The sequence below is a fragment of the Anastrepha ludens genome, chromosome 2 (genome assembly GCF_028408465.1).
Source record: "Anastrepha ludens isolate Willacy chromosome 2, idAnaLude1.1, whole genome shotgun sequence".
NCBI lineage: Eukaryota > Metazoa > Arthropoda > Insecta > Diptera > Tephritidae > Anastrepha > Anastrepha ludens.
The window spans coordinates 117,255,349-117,276,982 of NC_071498.1; the positions used below are offsets into that span (position 1 = coordinate 117,255,349).

The window sequence follows — 21,634 nt, forward strand, 5'->3', positions numbered from 1 at the left end:
TATGTATCAAAAATGTTATTCAAAACAAAACTGGATGATTAATTTCGCGCCGCCTCATAGATGGAATTTATAAATCTGGTTTTCTGGGACGAAAATTTCGCAATTCCTTCTACGTTCCACAGTAAACATAATTTTTTTTAGATTAAAAATTCTTAGTGAGGCTATTTATTGACAGCCAGGTTGTATTCTAAGCTATACATTTTTCGAAAATTAGGCAAAATCTTTATTGATATTTCTCAAATTAGGATTGAATATTCGCAAACTTCAAATGAATACAATTTTAACTATGGAAATACACGCAAAGGGGAAATTGCACTTGTTGATTGAAGGAAATCCTTTTCGGGTAGTAGAACTCATACGAAAGGCTTACGTTAACATTCTAAGAGACTGTCTAGCAATCATTTGACATTTCTTAGAAAGTGGAAGTCACAATATTAAGCCTAAAGGCGATAGCTTAATTTCTTACAAATAGTGATATAATTTTTCTGTATGCTTATTGTTGTTTTTTCTTTCCTTTTATGTTGTTGTTAGTCGCCAGCTGTGCATACATTGGATTGGACGTCTTTGCTGACAAGCTGCTTCAGTTTGCTCGGCACATACATAAGTAGAATTGTGGGAGTATTTGTGTGGGTGCTGTGCTTTAGTGTGCGCTTAACAAGACTCTTTTGTCGGATCTCATGTTTACGAAGGTGCATATAAGAGTGCTTTTATATATGCAAATGTGCACAAATGTACGTTTAGCTAGGCTTATTGCTATAAGCTCACATAAGGATAAATGCCATAGTTCAGTTATCATCTTCTGGCAGTAAAATGTTTCACACACTTCTCCTGTCAGATTAAGAGCAAATTTTGTGGTCGAAACAGATGAACACTTAAATTGAAAGAATTTTCATATAATATTTATTTAACAAAATCCATATCTATGAATTTTATTTCCCTAAATATGCAGGATTTTAAAAAATAGCTTCATTAAAATAATGTGGCGTACCCTGCCAGGTTTGAAACGAGGCGTCTCTTATGTTTTGTGGTTCAACCTGAATTTTCATTTTCCGTATGGAGTGGTATTGGCTTTTATGGCAAGCTTTTTTAAAGGATATTCGTTTTTCAAAGGTTGCAAAATTCTGAACTGTTACGAGATAGAACTTGAAAAGGTTATAAATATTGGTTTGAAGAAAAAAACGTCCATTATTTTTGCGTAAATGGTTTAAAACTGTTTTATGGTCAATCTTTAGCTTCTGAGCGATGCTACGACTACTACCATGCCGGAAAACTTTGATTTCGGTAGTTTTTATGTCCTCCTTCCATACTTATTACCGATCCCTACCTTTTTGCCATCGACTGAACTAAATTCCTTTTAGCTTCGAACCTAATTTTTATCCATCCCTCCGCTAAAGCGTATGTGTTATATCGTTACTGCTCAAAGTTTTAAGTTTGCGTATATTTTGATCTGGTATCGTCCAAAAATTCTCTATCACATTCAAGCCAGGTGATTTAGCCGGTGAAGTCATTCTTTTTCTTTTTAATTGGCGCAATAATCACTTACGCGATTTTGGACGAGTGAAGCCAAGTGCTTCTCCACCTGATTTTTCCAACGCAGAGGAGGCCTTCCTCTTCCTCTGCTACCACCAGCTGGTACCGCATCGGTTACTTTCAGAACCGGAGCGTTTGTATCTACTCGGTCGACATTACGTAGCCAGCGTATCCACTGGATCTTTATTCGCTGCGCTATGTCTATGCAGTTGTAAAGCTCATACAGCGCATCGTTCAAGCGGAGCCATTAAATGGGGACAATTCCATATTAGCCACGAATGAACAATGCCCCACTTATGCTTCGTACCAGTGCCTTAATAAAACCGAAAATACGAACGGAATCGCAATTTGAAGTAGCTTAGGATAGATTATGGTAGATCTTTTGTCCGTCGCATCTTCTATGACCGTCAAGTTACCAACTCCCACTACTGACATACAAGCCCAAACCATGACGTGCCCACCGTGCCCGTGCTTCATTGATGCCTTTAAGTGTTTTTTCTGCAATTCGGTATTTGCCCTGCGTCATATGAACATGACGGACTGCGCTGCGGGCTGTCGGAGCCAAACTGGTTAAATTTCGACTTGTAAGCAAATACCACTTCGTCCCAAAAACTGGAGCCCATGTAAAAATGCAATCGTTTGCAAACTTTGGCCGATTTTGTTGATTTTTTTGGCTAATGAAGAGCGTTTTACGTGCTCCTTTGTCATTAAATCAGTATGGACGAGTTCTGTATGGACGATTTTCGCACTATTCAACTTTCTCATTCAGTCGTTGGCAAAATAAAGTGGATTTTAATTTATTTCTGCTTGGGCGATCTTAATTGGGCTTCCAAAAAGTTCGGCAACTCACTTACACATACCTCACTTGTTTATGACCGCACTAAAATTGTGCCAAACAGTGATGGATGGAAGAGTATCCTAAAGGGTATGACTAAGAGGGGGCGAAAACTTATAATTTCGATAAATAGAAATAAACTTTCTTGTTTATTCTGTTCAAATATTTATGTGCGACAGCTCAGCATTACCTTAACTTAACTTTGCCAGTCTATTTGCCTGTTCGAATAAGCTAATCTCCGGAACGAATAAACTGATTTCGGCGAGACAGGTGGAGGAATTTTCTGAGCAGGATATTGGTGCCGAAATACCATTAAGTTTTCTGTGCTTTTTGGGATCTTCAGATGACATGAACTTGTGGAATTGTCAGTGTTGGCCCACAAAATAGGAATACCGAACTGAATCGGGGTTCTCTCAAAAAACGTAAAGCTAGGCAAGATAAAGTAAATTTCCTTTATGAAAATGGCGCATCACATCGAAGGAAGCATGCAGAGGAAGGGGGACGGAAGTTGAGTAGTAAAGCGCTACCTCATGCGGCTTATTCTCAAAACTTAGCTCCTTTTTATACAATATTTACAAGTGCGTGCCCTCTTTCAGAAGATGTGTCGTTCTTGGAAAATGTGAAAGAAATGTCTAGATGGTTTCATTTAGTTGCCTGCAACTGTTTGTAGATCTGAAAACTAACCTCATTTATATATGTTTAGTTACATTTTCCAGTGCCATAGTGACAATACCATTAAAAATTTCGCATAAACTTTCAGAAAGTGATTTGGACGGAAAAATTATGGGAGTCTGTAAATTATAGCAAAAATACAAGTAATAAATTTTTGCAAAGCAATGGTAATTAAAACAACTAAAGCAAAAACCGATAAATTAAAATACTTAATAAAATTTACGATGTACGATTAAATTTTTTTTTGATTTATGTGTATTCCCAAATGTTGTGTGCTTTTATTCCAAAGTGTACACGAATAAAGGTGCACTCAGACATGAAAAAAGATACATGTTTTTGAGCTAATTTTGCTGGCAAAAAATTTTGACTTTTCTGGTTCAATGCCCGAAAAGTAATTTGGGAAAGTTCATTTAAAATCTTCGGTAGTCAATTTTGATTGTGAAATGTGGATAAAGTGCAAAAAGAGAAGAAGAATGGACTCGAGGTGGTTTCCTTTGCAGGACAATGCGCTCTCATGAGCCAAGTTGTTTTGGCAGCTCTACACTCTTCACTAACTGTTCTATAGTCGATACTTAAGGCCGGCGGGTCAATTAGATGTCCTAAATTCAGTAGTTTTCGCGAAGCGTTGTAGGATGAGAAAAAAAACAATTAGCCAAACGAAGTTTTGGGGATAGTTTAATATATATTTGAACTAAAAAAAAAAATTTGTACAATCTCCAACAATATATTGTAAGCCGAGTTATCAATAGATTCCCAGAGCGCCTGTATCCAACTTCTGTACAAGATACAACTTGCAATTTTCATCTGAAAACAAAAAAAAAAAAAAATTAATTTTGATGTAATTATCTTCGATGTGAACTAAGAAAATTGGGAGAAACACGTAAAATTCGAGTTTTTGGGGAAGGTAGAAAAAAAGTGGTTTTCCAAGGACAAAAAAAATCTTCAACTGGGTTAAAAAGTCGCTTAAAAGAAGTTTTTGGATGTTTTTTTTTATTTCACATAGAAGAGAAAACAAAACTGAAGATAACGCATTTTGAATGAAATGGATAGCTCGTTTAGTTTTTTTGCAATGAAAAGCCGAGAAAACGCGCTTCAAAGTTACAACAATAAGCGCACGGTTGCTCGACGCCGCACTACGCTCGGTTCTGTAGCTCTGCAAATACTTGGAATTTAACTCTGAAAATTTGTGTCTCATGTTCTTGAATATCTAAGCTATTGATTTCAGGAAAAAAAAAACAATTTTTTTGACCTTTTAATTGGCCCGCCGGCCTTAACCCCTTTGCAGCAAAAAAGCTCAGAGAAAAACAATTCGAATTGAATTTTTTGAAGAGAAGTTGGATATTATGGCCTATTTTTAAGGCCTGGAGAAAGCATTGTTTTGGTATGGTATAGGTTAGGTTAGAATAAATGGCTGCTCTTGTAAGGGGCCCACTTGAACAAATCATCCAATTTCGTCCATTGTGATATTAGAGGATAACAACTAACAGTAGCTAATTACGTTCGTATTAACTGCTTCAAGCGACTCATGAATTTCACCAGGCGTGTGATATTTAATTCTGCAATGCCCGCAGGTGTAGCAAAAAAGTGAGAGCCCAGATATGTAATCTTTACCCGGCGAGAGCAAGACAGCTGAGAGGAATGTGCTGACATGATTGCATCTCATCCTCCAGACAGCTTTTAACGGACAATATCCGGTAAGGATACCTTTTAAAGTCGAGAGCTTTGTTAATCTTAAAAGTTCCTCCGAGCACCCCCGATCTACCCGTGGCCAGAAGGATCTCGCGAATTTGCACGGTTGCCCAGTAGCCCAGCGCTCGCTGACTTGACGCCCATCTTTCCAGGAGCAGACCACAGGGACTCCATCCTCTTGATGAGCGATGAAATCGTCTTCAGAGTGCCCTGTCTAGCCAGTTCATCAGCCGTTTTCTTCTATGCAGCTATGACAGGGAATCCAAATGAGCCTAATATCGAAGTATTCGGATGCAATCGAGCGAGAAGTCGGGCATTCCCCCGATTAATTTTGAACGTAAAAACAATCAGCCCGTACATCGCCCACTCCACCCTTGGGGGAGTATGAATGGAAAAAGTCCCGCTCGGACCAACCTAAGGTGCAGAATGGTTCGGCGCCATGGGGATGGACTTGAAGCTTTAAGAATACTAGAGTGTCCGTAGCTTAACACTAGCTTAGCACAGCGGCTGTTTTCTCTGCGATGTCCACGGACACCACATTCAGCAGAGTGCTAAGCGCAAGAGTAGGTGTGGTCCGAAGCGCCTCCCTGATTCCAAGAAAAGCAGATCTTAGACCCTTTCTAGCTTCTTAGTTAATGTCGTCCTTTCCAACGAGTTCCACCAGACAAGGACTCCGTACAATGAAATTGACTTTATAATTGTGTTACATATAACCAAAATGTAACTTTAACCGGGAGGCCCCATATTTTGCCGATAGCGCCCTTACACCCATTCAAGGCGACTGTTGCCTTTCTAATTATCTTCTCAATGTCGGGCTTCCAAGTTAGCCCTCTATGAAAAATGACTTCCAGTCACTTAACTTTCTCAGAGAGCACCATAGAAGCGAGCGCTATTGAAGGGGGAAAGACACTAGGAATTTTATATTTATTCGCAAAAAGCAGAAAGTTAACTTGTGTATGCATCAATATTTGGAAATCAAAAGTTACTTGAAAAATTATGTTTTTTCTAAAATTCTTCACTTAAACACGCCTGCTAAAACTTTCCTTACCACGTCTGATGGCGCCTTAAGAATGATTAAAACATTAGATAAAAACTGGCAATCAAAGCTGAAAATAAACTTTTATGTCGACTAATTTAAATTTCAGGCATTTTCCAAATAGAAACTGAGCAATATATGGAATATAATACATATATGTAGGTATATGAATACGTGTATATGTATGTTTGTATGTTTATTAATATATTTGACATAAATGAGATAAATCAATAAAATAAGCCAGGGGTCGACCGAATGAGGACAAAGTGCTGACTGTCAAATAAATTAAAAATATTTTCGAACAAATGTATGACTTGCAAGATGTATTTGTAAGCATGCAAATGGTTGCACATTTATGTAGATATATAGTGACTCTAAGTCGAAATCGGAGAGCATAGAAGAATATTGCTTTGCACGGTTGAAATATAAAAGTAAAGCCGTTTTTAACACACACACACTTGGTCACAATAATAGCACAATAAATGTATTTATTATAGAAAGATGGTTTGTATTACATCAAAAACCATATTACTTAAAGTGTCAAACTTTATGCAAAATTTAAGAAATTCAAAATTTCAAAACTCTTAATCAAGTTGAAAATATTAGTTTGGTGAAATAGAAATCCCTTATTTTTGAAAGCGACATATTTGGCTTCAAGTTTAGAGTGTAAAGAGCGAATTAGTACGCGACCATTTTCTGTTCTAAGCGCAGTTATTTCTTTGACAACAACAAACAATGTAATTTGTTGCTTATTACTATCATCATCATTATCATCATTGTTGATAGGACAACTGTGGTCGGGTCTTCGCCTGCTGTAGCATATGCCTCCAATTGCCTTGGTTTCGTGCCTGTGTCCTTCATGCCCGAAATCCCAATACATCTAAGCGGCGGGCGGCCCCTTTTTCTCTGTCTGTGGAATTTACCGAAGAATATTTGTTGCGGTCATCCGTGTTAGCCCATAATCATCTCAATCTGTTGATCATGATTGTGGTTTTCACAGATGGATTCGCATTTAGTTTTTTGACTTCATGATTGTAGAAAGAAGAAAGTTTCATGATGAATCAAAAACTAAGATTTTGTCAGATCAAATACAAAATTTGACTAAAAGATTCAAAATTCGTTCCAGTTTTTCGGACAATCTGCTAATAACTGAACTTTCTTAATGTTCAATTAGGCCGTGGTACTTACATAAATGCGTATAGATTTACCCTAGCTTGTAAGATGTATAGCGGAGGTTTTTCCTTCGAAAAAAAGAAAAAATCGTTTAAAAAACCAAACCTGTGATAAATATATAAATATAATGATGTAGAATTAAGATTTATATCATATTCTGTAAATTGTGCGATAACATAAATATTGTAACGTTTTTCTACTTAATAAACTCTTATCTTATGATTGTAGCGTTTTCGCCACTCGCCTTTATCGCATATCGCGCCAAAAATTTTTCGCAGAATTCTCCTCTCGAAAATCAGTAGCTTCTCTTTATCTGCATCTTTGAGTGTCCACGTTTCACTACCGTATGGGAAGATGGAAATTATAATTGAGAGATACAGTGAAATCTTTATTTTTCTGTCTAGGAGGCGACTATTTAGGTGATGGCACAGCGAAAAATAGCAACGGTTGACTATAAGGATTCTGTGGCCGATTTCTTCAGAAATTTTGTTGTCATGATTATTGACTACACCAAGGTAATTAAATTCATTCACTATTTCGAAACCATAATCACCGATTTTTAGTATTTACCCACATTATGTCTGACATAGTCCGATGAGTTGAAACTAGCGCTTTAGTATTGGCTTCGCTTATTTCTAAGATCATACATTTTGCTGCTCTCTCAATACTTGCGAAGGCTTCTTTCAAACTCGGCAGCGAGGATGCTATTATGTCCATGTTGTCCGCGTAAGCCAGCAAGTGAACCGATTTAAATAAAATAGTTCCTTTTGTGTTTACGCCAGAGTCCTTGATAACCTTTTCAAGGGCAATATTAAAGAGAAGACATGAGAGCACATCCCCTTGCCGAAGTCCGTTCCAGGTGGCGAACACTCGCGACGGATTATTCTGAACTCATACTAAGTTCCTTTCATTCTGCATGGTCGAGCGTGTTATACGTATTAACTTATCAGGAATACCGAATTCTGCCATCGTTAAGAAGAGCTTGTTCCTAATTATGCTGTCGTAAGCTGATTTGAAGCCTATGAAAAGATTATATGTCGTAATGTCGTATTCGCGAGATTTTTCTAAAATATGTCAATCGTTGATCCTCCCTCTTGAAAACCAGCCTGGTAGCTACCACTGATGCGTGCGCATTAAGTCTAGCGCTTAGAATATTTGAAAATATTTTGTAGATGTTATTCAAAAGAGTTATGGGCCGGTAATTTATATCGTTTTTATGTAGAGGGCAATTACTCCAATTTCCCACATCTTTCTCATGCGTTCTTCATTCCAGATTTTGCACACCAGCTGATATATGGTAAGGAGGATCTCGTCAAAACCCCAGGATTTGTTGTTTTTTGGGCTTTAATAGCCGCCATGAACTACTGCAAAGTAAGCTCTTCAACCATTTCTGAAGACTTTAATCCACCTTTCGCGGATTTGATTTTTTTCCGTTAAGAGTGAACCATCTTCATTTTTTTTACAGTAGTTTGTTCTTGGGTTAAACTCATTTGTAATTCTACATTCTTTATTTTTCACTTCGGGCGAAGAAATATTCAAAATCTGAGATCGATTAGATGATCGTCTATTAGCATAGCAGGTCTAACAAAAACACGGCTTATCAGATGAGAGCAAAAAATCTAAATCTGCCTGAAGTATACTAACACAGCCCAAGGTGAAAGAACTCTTGACATTCAGCACATTGCACTTTAGGTTGAGAACGATCAGCCTTTTGTCCACACACACACGGCATATTTCTGTTGCTTTATTTATTTTAGTTCAGATTATATCTAAGATTGCCCTTAATATATTATATATAGCTTAAAGCCACTGTCTTATAATTGCGTCAGATCAACCCCACAATGTCATTTCATTTAATAACACAATTACTTTAAAAAAAATGCCCAGCGATTAGTGAAACACGTCCGATCGGGCGTTGATTCATCACAATATGATTTCTTCTATACTGCTGAGAGTCGGCGAAAGGTCTGATATTGGCTACACCTCTGTATTCTCTCCATTGTGGGTACTCCTAGGCATTGCAGAGCCAGGCTAGGTGGTCCAAGCAATGTCATCGGCATTTCATATTTTAGACTACCCCGAAACGCAACACTGTAATCGGTTGGAGGTGACATGCCATAGATCCGTAGTCATAACCATAACCATAGAGACCAATTAAATTTTGGTTTTTCGCCTTAACCATAACCAGTTCCACGGTGTTGCGTTGTGTTGCTTGTTGTTGTCTTTTCTTTAGTTTTTACACCTCGAACTGTACAAATGTGATAGTATATGTAAATATCAGCTGTTTATGGCTGTGGCGCCAATAATTGGTGACATAAATATCGTTATGGTTAATATGATATTATGGTTAAGGTTACAGCAAGTGGGGAAAGTTACTGATCGCCGTTCACTTGGGAATGGCCAGGACGATTCTTCTGCATATGGTTCAAGCAGCTCACAACGGCCGGGATTAGCCCACGTATCCTCTGGGTAGCTTCCGAACACCCGTTCGGGAGTGAGCTAACGTGAGAAGGCGAAACATTCCAGGATAGCTGGTTGTGCGTTGGGTTTGGGACCCGCCACTTAAAAATCCCCCCCAATGAAAAGTTTAAAAAAGCCTCGGATGAGACCTCCCTATACTGATGACGACCCCTGCAAACGAACTAAGGACTATGATTTGAGGGCATGCACCTGGAATGTCCGGTCCCTTAATGGGGAAGGTGCCTCTGCCCGGCTGGTTGATGTCCTCGTGAGAGTAAAGGCTGACATCATTGCCATCCAAGAGATGAGATGGACGGGGCAAGGAAAGAAAACCATAGGACCTTGCGACGTCTACTACAGCTGCCATGTAAAGGAGCGCAAATTCGGTGTCGGATTTGTTGTGGGAGAGAGACTTCGTCGCCAAGTACTGTCGTTCACTCCGGTGGACGAGCGTCTCGCAATAATCCGCTTCAAAGCGCGATTTTTTAACATCTCGCTAATTTGCGCCCACTCCCCGACGGAAGAGAAGGACGATGTGGCCAAAGATTCCTTCTATGAGCGCCTGGAACGTTCCTATGAGCGCTGCCCCCGCCACGACATAAAAATCGTGCTTGGCGACTTCAACGCCAGGGTGGGCAAGGAGGGAACTTTTGGTCCCACAGTCGGAAAATTCAGCCTGCACAACGAAACCTCCGGTAACGGACAGAGGCTGATCGACTTCGCCGGGGCCCGAAACATGGTACTCTGCAGCACCAGATTCCAGCATTAGAAGATTCACCAAGCCACCTGGCTGTCTCCTGATCGAAAAACACGAAACCAGATCGATCATGTTGTGATAGATGGAAGACACGCTTCTAGTGTATTAGATGTACGTACGGGATCCGAGGACCCAACACCGACTCGGAGCACTACCTTGTTGCAGCAGCCAAACTGCGCATACGCCTCTGTGCAGCAAAAAACGTGCATCTACCTACGCAAAGAATGTTCGACATTGAAAAGCTGCAATCACAACAGACATCCAGAAGATTCGCCACTCGACTCTCACTCCTGCTCTCAGAGAGTACTGCCCAACAAACCGGCATGCACGAATAATGGAGCAACATTTCTCGTTCTCTACGTACCGCCACCGAAGAAGAAATCGGATTCCGGCGAGCCTGAAAAAACAGTTGGTACGACGAGGAATGTCATGCTGCCGCAGAAAGAAAGGATGCCGCAAAGAAACGAGAGGCGAAATACGTGAGTGCGAAGAGCTTGAGATGCTGGCCAACAGGAACAACGCCCGAAAATTCTACCAGAAAGTTCGGCGGCTTACAGAAGGTTTTAAGACCGGGGCGTTTTCCTGTAAGAACAAAGACGGCGAACTGGTGACTGACGTACAGAGCAATCTTAAATTATGGAGGGAACACTTCTCGAACCTATTAAACAGTGACAGCTGCGCATGTCACCGAGAAAGTGAAGATCACGATACCCCAATCGTTGACGACGGAATTGTCGTTCCGCTACCCGATCATGACGACGTGAGAATAGCGATAATGCGGCTAAAGAACAACAAAGTCGCGGGCGCCGACGGACTGCCGGCTGAGTTATTCAAACATGGCGGCGAGGAGCTGGTAAGGTGCATGCATCAGCTCCTATGCAAAATATGGTCGGATGAAAGCATGCCTGCCGATTGGAATTTAAGTGTGCTCTGCCCAATCCATAAGAAGGGCGATCCTGCAATTTGTGCCAATTACCGCGGGACTAGTCTTCTAAATATCGCCTATAAGGTTCTAGCGAGCGTATTGTGTGAAAGGCTGAAGCCCACCGACAACCAACTGATTGGACTTTATCAGTGTGGCTTCAGACCTGGAAAGTCTACCATCGCCCAAATATTCACAATACGCCAAATCTTGGAAAAGACCCATGAAAGGAGAATCGACACACACCATCTTTTCGTCGAATTCAAAGATGCATTCGACAGTACAGAAAGGAGTTACCTGTATGCCGCGATGTCTGAATTTGGTATCCTCGCAAAACTAATACGGCTATGTGAGATGACGTTGCTCAACATCAGCAGCGCCGTCAGAAGAAATAGGAAGGACCTCTCCGAACCGTTTGATACCAAACGAGGTTTCAGACAGGGTGACTCGCTGTCGTGTGACTTCTTTAACCTGATGTTGGAGAGCATCGTACGAGCCGCAGAACTTAATCGCTCAGGCACAATATTTTATAAGAGCGTACAATTGTTGGCGTATGCCGATGATATTGACATCATCGGCCTTAACAACCGCGCTGTTAGTTCAGCCTTCTCCAAACTGGATAAAGAGGCAAAGCGAATGGGTCTGGTGGTGAACGAGGACAAAACGAAGTACCTCCTGTCATCAAACAAACAGTCGGCGCACTCACCTATCGGCACCCACGTCACTGTTGACAGTTATAATTTCGAGGTTGTAAAAGACTTCGTTTATTTAGGAACCAGCATTAACACCGATAACAATGCCAGCCTTGAAATCCAACGTAGAATCTCTCTTGCCAACAAGTGCTACTTTGGACTAAGTAGGCAATTGAGCAGTAAAGTCCTCTCTCGACGAACAAAACTAACACTCTACAAGACTCTCATCATGCCCGTCCTAACGTATGGGGCAGAAGCTTGGACGATGACAACATCCGATGAAGCGACGCTTGGAGTGTTCGAGAGAAAGATTCTGCGTAAGATTTTTGGACCTTTGCACGTTGGCAACGGCGAATATCGCAGACGATGGACCGATGAGCTGTATGATCCAGCGGCTACGTTGGCTGGGTCATGTCGTCCGAATGGATACAAACGCTTCGGCGTTGAAAGTATTCGATGCGGTACCAGCTGGTGGTAGCAGAGGAAGAGGGCGGCCTCCTCTGCGTTGGAAAGATCAGGTGGAGAAGGACTTGGCTTCACTTGGTGTGTCCAACTGGCGCCGGTTAGCACGAGAAAGCAACGACTGGCGCGCTTTGTTAAACTCGGCCAAAATCGCGTAAGCGGTTACAGCGCCAATTAAGAAGAAGAAGAACGATTGAAATCTGCAACAAACTGAAAGTTGACAAGCATTTTTTTGTTTCTTGCAATCGGTTGCGTGTGTTTGGCGAAGTTGACGATTTTCGTCACTTCTTTTGTGATTTCGTACACGCGAGTGGAAAAATGACAACATTCTAATACTAAATTCTATCATACAAGTACATCGTAATTATTTTATTTTTGCGTTCCAGGTTTACTCGGCGGCGAACAACGTGAAGTGAAATTTGTCAACCGATCCACAATGTGCGGCGAAATGAATTTCAACCGATTGCTAGATTTGTTGTTATGTTTGTGGCCAGCATTATTCAGACAGTTACACAGGCACACAAGCAAGTAGTAAAAAAATTAAATGTTCAGCAATAAAAGGAAAAAGGCCGAAAAATGAGGTTGGGGGGGCGGCTGCGAAACCATAGCTTTGGAGGGTACCGAAAATGACACTTGTGCACGCCTTACGATTCGTATACTCAAATCTGAAATTTGCTTTCAGTTAGTCAATTTTGTGTGTGTGTGTGCATTCGGGTGGCTTTATACAGATACCTCACCGGTGAATGACCACTTAGAATGCAGTCAGACGCCTCAGTTGTCATGTGCCAACAACGGCAGCTGCTGCAACTACACGCATACATACACACTTATGTGTACAAGTCTATTGACGTAAAGTGTAAAAACTTTGACGCAATCAAAACCTCCGAACTAAAAGTAAAAATAAAAAAAAAAACAATTGCAATCACAAGCGCAACCGCAAACGGTTAACAATTCGAAAGTCACTCTAAGTGCAGCGCCTAAACAACAACGCTCAATACTTACCCACTCTTCATTCCACTTGTCCACCATCCCACGACTGCAACAACGAGCTAAAAATACTCTACTTGTCTGTCTGTTGTGATGTCGTGTTGCACTGTTTGTATTTATTTGTGTTTTTATATATGTATGTATGTGAAACGCATTTAGGCAGCCAGAGTATACAATTCACCCTACAACAAAAATATTAGCGCCTGGGAAACAATGTAAAAAAAGAAAAAGTATTTGTCTGGCTCATTTATTGGCTTCAGGCCAAGGAATATTTCCCGTCATCAAACAGACATACCTACATATACCTATGCATGGCACACATACGTACTTATGCTTCAGCTTCGTTGCAACGCATTGGTAAATGCATTGCTTTTCCTGCATCCATCTGTCCCTTTTGCTCGTTTTCTCTCTACCTAAAAGTATTTTTCTGCCAGCGAGATTGCTTGTGAGCTGATGGATGCGAATACTAGGGCTACTACGTTTCACCTCGCTGAATGAAATCTGAGAGAAGCATCGTAGAATTTGATATTGCCTAGTTACTAATTTTGTATTTGGTTGTTAGAATTTTATATACCACTTGTTGAGTTGATAGATATTTCAAAATTTTATCTCACCACTTTAACGGTGGTTCATCTCAACGAAAGTGTTTATTTCTTAAAAAAAAAAATTGAAAATTCAAAAGCAACAAAAGAATGGTAGTGTTGTAAAACCGGAATAAAAATGAGCATCACAGGAAAGCTTAACACATTTTTTTTAACAATCACCAAACGCCAGCGATCGCCAGCTGTTTTGCGAGAAGCCTTCTCTTTCGAAAGCAGTATCTCTTGTTTCTGTAAATAAACTATCATAACTTTTCTTTGCATGGTGGAGAGGAAACCGACGTCAAATGTGACAGCGTCGTAATGTGACAGCGATTTGTTTACAACAGGGGTCGGCAAAAACTAGAATGTGGTGGAGATGTACATAAAATCAGCGCAGTCATCGCTCAAGTTACTTTGCTGCCTTCTAAACAACGAATGATTAGAAGACTGGTTGTTTTCCACTAACCTCACTTTACACATTTAGATTTCATTTCATGCGTCTCTTATTCTGTTAAATTCCCAACAGCCAAAGTTGAACTCAAAATTTTAGCCTGAAAAATGTTACGAACAACAGTACAGAAGACAATACGACGGCTCCGTATTGTCTGTCAACTATTCCTATTTATTTTTTCAATAAAATAATTTCAATCTACTATATATGTGAATATCTATATTAGAATCACCTAGGTTTGAAATATTCAAAAAAAAATCTTCCGAAAATTTTTATAAAAAAAGAACTATGGATTATATCGAAATAATATATTCGCATTTTGTGAATACAAATTTAAAATGTTACGACAATCAGTCAAGACTTTTCGAGTTAATCGAGAAAAATGCATTTAAAACTTCCGATCGGACCTAGAAGCTCATTTTTTTTACCTTAATCGTTTGAGTATATAATTTTTATGATAAAATTAGTGAGGTAATGATAAGGCCACCACATATTGATAATTGGCTATATTTGTTTTTTTTTTCTTCAAATTAATACAATAAAAGAAATTGTAATATTTCATTCTACATCAATGCCACATAAATCCAAAGTTCTAACGTTGCAGAATATTAAAAAAAAAAAAATTTAAATTTTCATCAAAATTTGTAGCTTTTTAAAGAATCTTATTTTCCGAAAAAAAAACTTCAGCCATAGGCTATAAACTAACTGCATACCCAAATTTTTCTAAAGATTGTGAAAAAAGTGAAATTTTGATTGAAATTGGATTTTATAAAAAATAATTAAAATTAATTTAAAAAAGAAATATAGCCAAAACAATATAAACTTTTCAATATGTCACTCACTTTAAAAGGGCAAACCAAAAAATTTCCAGTTTTTGTACCTTGAAAGTGGTAAAAAGTTAGTTAAAATAAAATTAAATACATTTTATTTCGTTGTTTAACAGCCACACATCGTATTAGCCAGTATCATCGTTAAATTTCTTGAAATTTAAATATATCTCTTAAAATGTAAATTTATGTATGTATTTTTAAAAGTCAAATTCCTGTTTACTTTGGAACGCTCCTTGTATTTAAATTTCAAGGGATATTGCTTTTCGCTCATTACAGGATTACCTGAAAATCGCTCAAAATAGTTTACATAGGCAGAAAACATCGAACCTGGCCTTGCAAGTATAAAATAATATTGCCTCGTGGGACATCTACCTGGTAAGACTAATACCACTTGAAGCCTTTTCAAAGTAGTTTTAGGAACAATTATCGAATTTTTGTGGAATGGAGAAAACATTCTCAGATGTCTGAGGACTAAGTCTAATTTTACTTAAAAGGACGCATGCAGACTGGGTGAGAAATTTCTCTTCTTCATAATATGTTTTATAATCTCTGAAACATTGAAACAAAAGCGTTTTCTGTTGTCGTGCTATCAGGTAACTGCAGCTACATATACCCTCGCTCCGCAAAATCTCCACCAAACGGAATTCTGTTTCGCTTCCCACGCTTTATACGCTTCATCACACAACATTCGTAGACACAACATGCCTCGCTTCCGTTGCAGTATCTCGCCTTACAGTGAAAACAATTCCCTTTTATCAATGTTGATGCTTCAGCCTGTAAGAAATTGGAATTTGTTCTGAAGTTGTATAAAAATTTGGCCAAAGTATTAAAAAAATATTTGAGGCTTTGATCTTCCACTTGTTTGTATTACAGCTACTAGTAGAAAGCATGCCGTACATCTCTAAATGAAGTGGCTCTATAGGCTCTCTCTATAGACCAACCATCTAACCGTTGGCCCCATGTATAACATGGCCCACTTGGATGAGAATTATAAATTCCTCCGAATTTCTATTTAGTGCATTCGATCCACGCATAGCCAGAAAAGTCTCGCAATGTCTACCATTTCACAGATCAGCGATAGGTAGCCAATGAACCCTGATCGCCTCCTTATACGGGAAAACTATCTCGAGAGTCTAGTAAGATCATCAGCTCAGCAGTTTTTTAATGTTCTTATATATATAAATCACCCATATGAGTTTCATGTCAAATTTGGCTGCGACCGAAAGGGAAGTCTGGTTTCGAGCCCACTATTACCATCGCAGGGCCGTAATTGCCGTCTGATTGTTGGAATAAATGTTTACTTCCTTATTTTTTTACCTTCTTCACGCAATGGAAAACTATTTTCCATGGATTCTGAAAGAGACTTTCCGGACAACATTTTTGCTTTTATAACCCATGAAATAATATCAAAGTCTTCAATATTGCGTCAAAACAAATACAAATTAACGTTAAACTGAAAATACGTACATAGATTTCACGAATTAGGCGTTTACTTATCCAAATTATGGAATCTGGCAAAAAACACGTATCTTAAAACGGTCCCAAGAAAATGAGTAAACAAAACTATAAATTATCATTCCCTGCAAAATTGCATTACACTGATGTTACCAGAGCTAAAAACGATTTGTTCCGCGAACTATATGTCTTGGCCTTACACATTATAGTTGTATAGTTTTCAAACTATTTATTTGTTTTACTATTAATTTCGTTGTCATGTGAAATTGAAGTTCAAGCATAAATTTGAGGAAAAAATAATGCTCTGCATTGGAATATCTGAGAAAGGAATTTCGGAGTCTTGGTTCAAGCCATGTGTCCTTGCAACGAGCAAAAGGAATGTTTGGGCAAAATTTTGTTTCCGTTTAGTAGTACCATACCCAAGTATCATTCTGATGGCAACTATGCTTTCTGGCTTGACAAAGCATAGTCTCATTACGCCGTTCAAAAGCGGGACTTTTTAAAATAAGTGAAATTAAAAAAAAGTCGAATCAAAATATCGCAATTCCACAAACTGGGTGCAAGGGAGTATTTATTTGGAAATGCAAGTTCGATGGAAGGACAACTCTAAAAAACAAAATCCATCGATGTTTCCACAAAATAGCCAAATTGCGGTCCAACTATTAGTCGCAGGTATCGTTCTAAAGGGTGGTTAAATTTCAAGGGGCGATGTTGAATGTGAACCACACCGTTGGTCTTCGAAAAGGTGTACGTTGATAAACCAGCAACAATTCAAGAGCTAAAGGATGAGATAATTCGGCACATTAACGGCATAGAACCTCAATTATGCCTGAACGTCATCGTAAATTTGGACCATCGGATAGAGGTGTGCCGCCGAGGCCATTTGAGCCATACCAATATAATCATAATAAAGAGAAATGACAATAATTTCCTAAAAAAAATATATTTTATCAAAATCAACACCGGCCCTTAAAACTTAACCACCCTTTACGAGGTTCATATGGCTGAATAGGGAGGGACCTTTTTTAACTATATGAGTACATTAATTTTCCTTAATGCTCTATCGCTAGAATTTTATTTTATAGTTTTAAAAAATCTAATTTACAGAACAGTAATCATGAAGAGTAGCCCTCGTATAACCACGCATACATACATACTTACAGTTCAGAGCATGTTTTTCAAATATTTCAAATATTAGACGTAAATATTAACACATACATATAATATATTAAATAAGCACCGCCTTTCGAAATTAATAATTATACGAACGTTTTCTACAACAGCATCAAATTTTTTTTAGTGCTGATAAAATTTATTGAGCTGTTAAATTAAAAATACTTATTCACGCAAGGGTGCGTGCACTTACATCTACACTTGTAAACTTTACTGTATACATTTAAGTATATAGGGTGTTCCCTTGAAGTTGCTTAATTTGAAATTTGAGTAAATCACATGGAGTTCATTTGAAAAGTTCTCAGATTTTTATTAGAACGAAGATTTTAGACTTTGCGATGATATATGGGACTCGACATTGGACCTTTTCATGCAATGTTTGATGGCATTTCGACACCAAGCAGCAGCCTCAATTTCACTAATGGCTACGCATATCTCATTTTTCATTATATCCTACAAATTTCCTCTAAAAAAAAACTTAATCAAAAAATAAATCGGCGCACAATGGGGGGTTTCGACCAATTTTGTGCAAAATTCCTAGAGAATTTTGGACAGATTTAAATTTTTTTTTTTGAAATGCTCGTAAATGATTTTGTAAGATATTTTCTAGGTCCAAATTAAATTTTTTCTTACTAAATCAAAATACTCCTTGAATAGTGGTACTTTTATGAAACATTCAGAGACATTTTAAAAATAAAAAAGTTATTTGTATTCAAATTCGAATCGCAATTTTTTATTGCAGTTCTAGTCGACGGTAATACATCAGAGCAAGTACGCAAGTGTTCAACCCCTCTTAAGGGGCGAAATCACCCTCCCTAACCTAAAAACTAATTATTTTCATGGATAAACTTTGAATATTCACCGCGGCCCCAAATCGCAAGGGTTCGACTGCCGATTGATATTTTCAAATATGTATTCGTAATATTTTCACCATTACGATGGTCGATTTTCAGAAATTTTATGCATCAAAATGTTTCAATGATCGACACGAAAACTATCTTACATTCAAATTCTGACGGGATACCCTCTATGTAGGTAAAATAAAACTTCTATATATAGCTAAATTGTACATTTCCACACAGTGGTGGCTGCTGCAGCTGCAAATCAATATAGCAAGATTTTCCAATTTATTCATATTGCAATGTACGATTGAAGCAATTATTGTAAATTAACATTTTCATTTTGATCAATTCGTGGAATTTGTTCATTCGACAGTGATTATATGGCCAACGGACCATTGTTTATTTTATGTGTATGTATTACAAAAGAAAACACAGGCGCGTGGGTACATACACATACTTATAAAAATACATATAGTAAGCGCTGAAGGGAAGTCAACTGGTGCAAATATGAGCCCTGCAGGGATCTAATGCACTTCTAATGAATTCGTTGAATTCTGATGAATTTAACGAAGCAACGCTTTTGCAATTGTGGTAGTTGACTTGACTAATTGTATATGTATGTGTTGTTGTTGTTGTATCAGCATAAACATTCCCCGTGCATATACGAGGATAGCTGCTGAAGTGACAGTCCTTGGCCGGATTTATATCCGGGTCGTTCCGGTTACGTAGAACCGACTGTCGTGGGAACGCATATGTATGTGTGTATGCGTATGGTAACTGGAGGTGAAAAATGGGTCACATATGAGAATAACAGAAGAAACGTCATAGTTATACCGCGGTGAGTCTATCGAAGCGATCGCCAAGCCTAACATCGTATGCAAAAAAAAAAAAAAAATTAAAAATCAATGCGATTTTTTAGAATACTAGAAAGGAATGGGCTGTAAAACTACATGCCTAGAAGTTTTTTACAGATTCTGATAAAAGAGTTGTAAATTTTGATGATACATTTTTGAAATTCGTTAATTTTTTACAAAGTCTGGAAATTTGCTTTTTAAGATTTTTGTTCTTTTTATTTAATGAACTGTATTTTTGACAAAAAATTAACGCAAATAATTTTTCATAAAAAATATTACAAATATTGTAAAAAGATAAAATGACTTAATTATGCAGGCACAAGTGTATATATGGCATGAATTCTCTCAGGATGCATTACTTTGCATAGACAAAAAAAAACATCATCATCATCATCTTGGCATTATAGTCCGGGGTGGACCACTGCCTTCTCTACAATACGTCTTCTACTCGACAGTCCGCATTTGCTTTATGTTGTGAGATTTTCATCTTTCGTATATCGTCTTGTACGTCTTGCAACCATCGTCACCTGTTAGCTGCCTGAATATCCTTATTTTTGCTAAGTACTACGTCTAAGTATTTAAACTCTTACATGAACTCAAAAACATAACTTCCGATTCTGATGTGACTATCATGAAAGGACCGTGTACTTGTACTCGTGTGCATGTACTTCGTCTTTTCTAAATTTATATTGAGGCACGCTGGTCTTGTCGCTTGCACTAAGCGCATGAAAACGTTCGGAAGGGCCTCCCTATTTCTCGCAAGAATCACAATGTCGTCAGGGTATGTGCATATTTGTGTCGATTTATAAAATATTGTGCCACCTTGACCTATTTCGTTTATTGCTGAACGCAGTGTGAAATTAAATGAAAGCGTTGATAGTGAGTCATCTTGCCTCACGCCGGATTACGTTTCGAATTCGACAGATATTTCGCCATTCATTATTACTTTAGCGTTTCAGTGTATAAGAGTCATATTGATTAAATCTATGTATTTTTGTGGCATACCCAATACCTTTAAGTGATGGTCGATATAATTTCTGTTGAGTTTATCACACGCTTGCTTAAAGTCTATTAAGAAGCAGTGTAGATTAATGTTGAAGTCATAACATGATAAAGCGTTGATATGTTGTCGAGCGTCCTCTTCTAAAACCGCATTGATAATCTCCCCCGATCTCTTCTGTATACACATTTAGTTTCTCATACAGTATGTTTAATAGAATTTTGTAGCTTACGTTGAGAAAAGCTATCCCTCTACATATAATTTCTACAATTTAATTTGTCCCCTTGTTTTTAAATTGGGACTATTAGGCTTGTATAACATTCTTCAAGCATGTTTTCTGTTCTCCAAATTTAAAGTATGGAAGCGAAAACAAAAAATTTGATACTTTTTCCATCGGAATTATTATCATATTAGCCGACGGCGCACTTCGGCCAAAAGCGATCTATTGTGCCAAGCCTGTTTAGGTACCAAATGCTTTTTAAAAATGTTACCACATTCTGGGTTTATTGTTCCATAATTTATATGAATGCACGGCAATTACCAAGGTGGTGTAGCGTTTTTCTACCTCGGGCAGTATATTCATAAATAATGCGTTCTGAATTTTCAGTGTCCATTTCATAGAATCGGCAGATGATGGTCTCAGAGCGGCCAATTTTGTTTAAGTGATATCTCAGGCTGCAGTGGCCTGTAAATTAACCAGTTAAAAGTCTTAAGTCTACTCGGCTGAGTAAAAGTAGCTTATCAGAAATTCCTCTGTCCGAAGTTAGGAATTGTTTCGCTTGTCGCTGAGCTATACGACTTCGCAAGTGTTCAAGGATTTCTCCATCCATTTCTTCTATCCATCCATCGGAATTATAAAATTTATTATATTTTAAGACTACCACCAAAATATTTGTGGGACTGAAACGATGTGAAAGTACCTATAAAAATTTAGATTTTTATAAATGAAATTAGTGTTAAAAACAGGTTTCCTAAAAAATTACCTCAGATGATTGCAGAATTAAGTTTAAATTCTGCTTAAATTCTTAAAGGTCAGCTTAAAATATTTCAAAGTGACGGTATTAAAATGGTGACAATTGTAAAAAAAATGGAAAATGTGAATCGATGAAGGATGGGAAAATACCTCTTCAATTTAATTTTTTTTTTTTTCTTTAATTCGTAGTTCCTTTCCAATGGTACCTTATAAGTCTAAATCCGTCAGCATTTGGCTGAGTTACTCAAGTTTTCCTTAAA

General features: G+C 38.1%; 1 protein-coding gene across 1 annotated transcript in view; it reads right to left on the reverse strand.

The window, feature by feature from the left end:
* LOC128855181 (sodium/calcium exchanger 1-like) overlaps positions 1-21,634 on the reverse strand; it is a 125,691-nt gene that overhangs the window by 44,212 nt on the left and 59,845 nt on the right. The window lies entirely within an intron of this gene.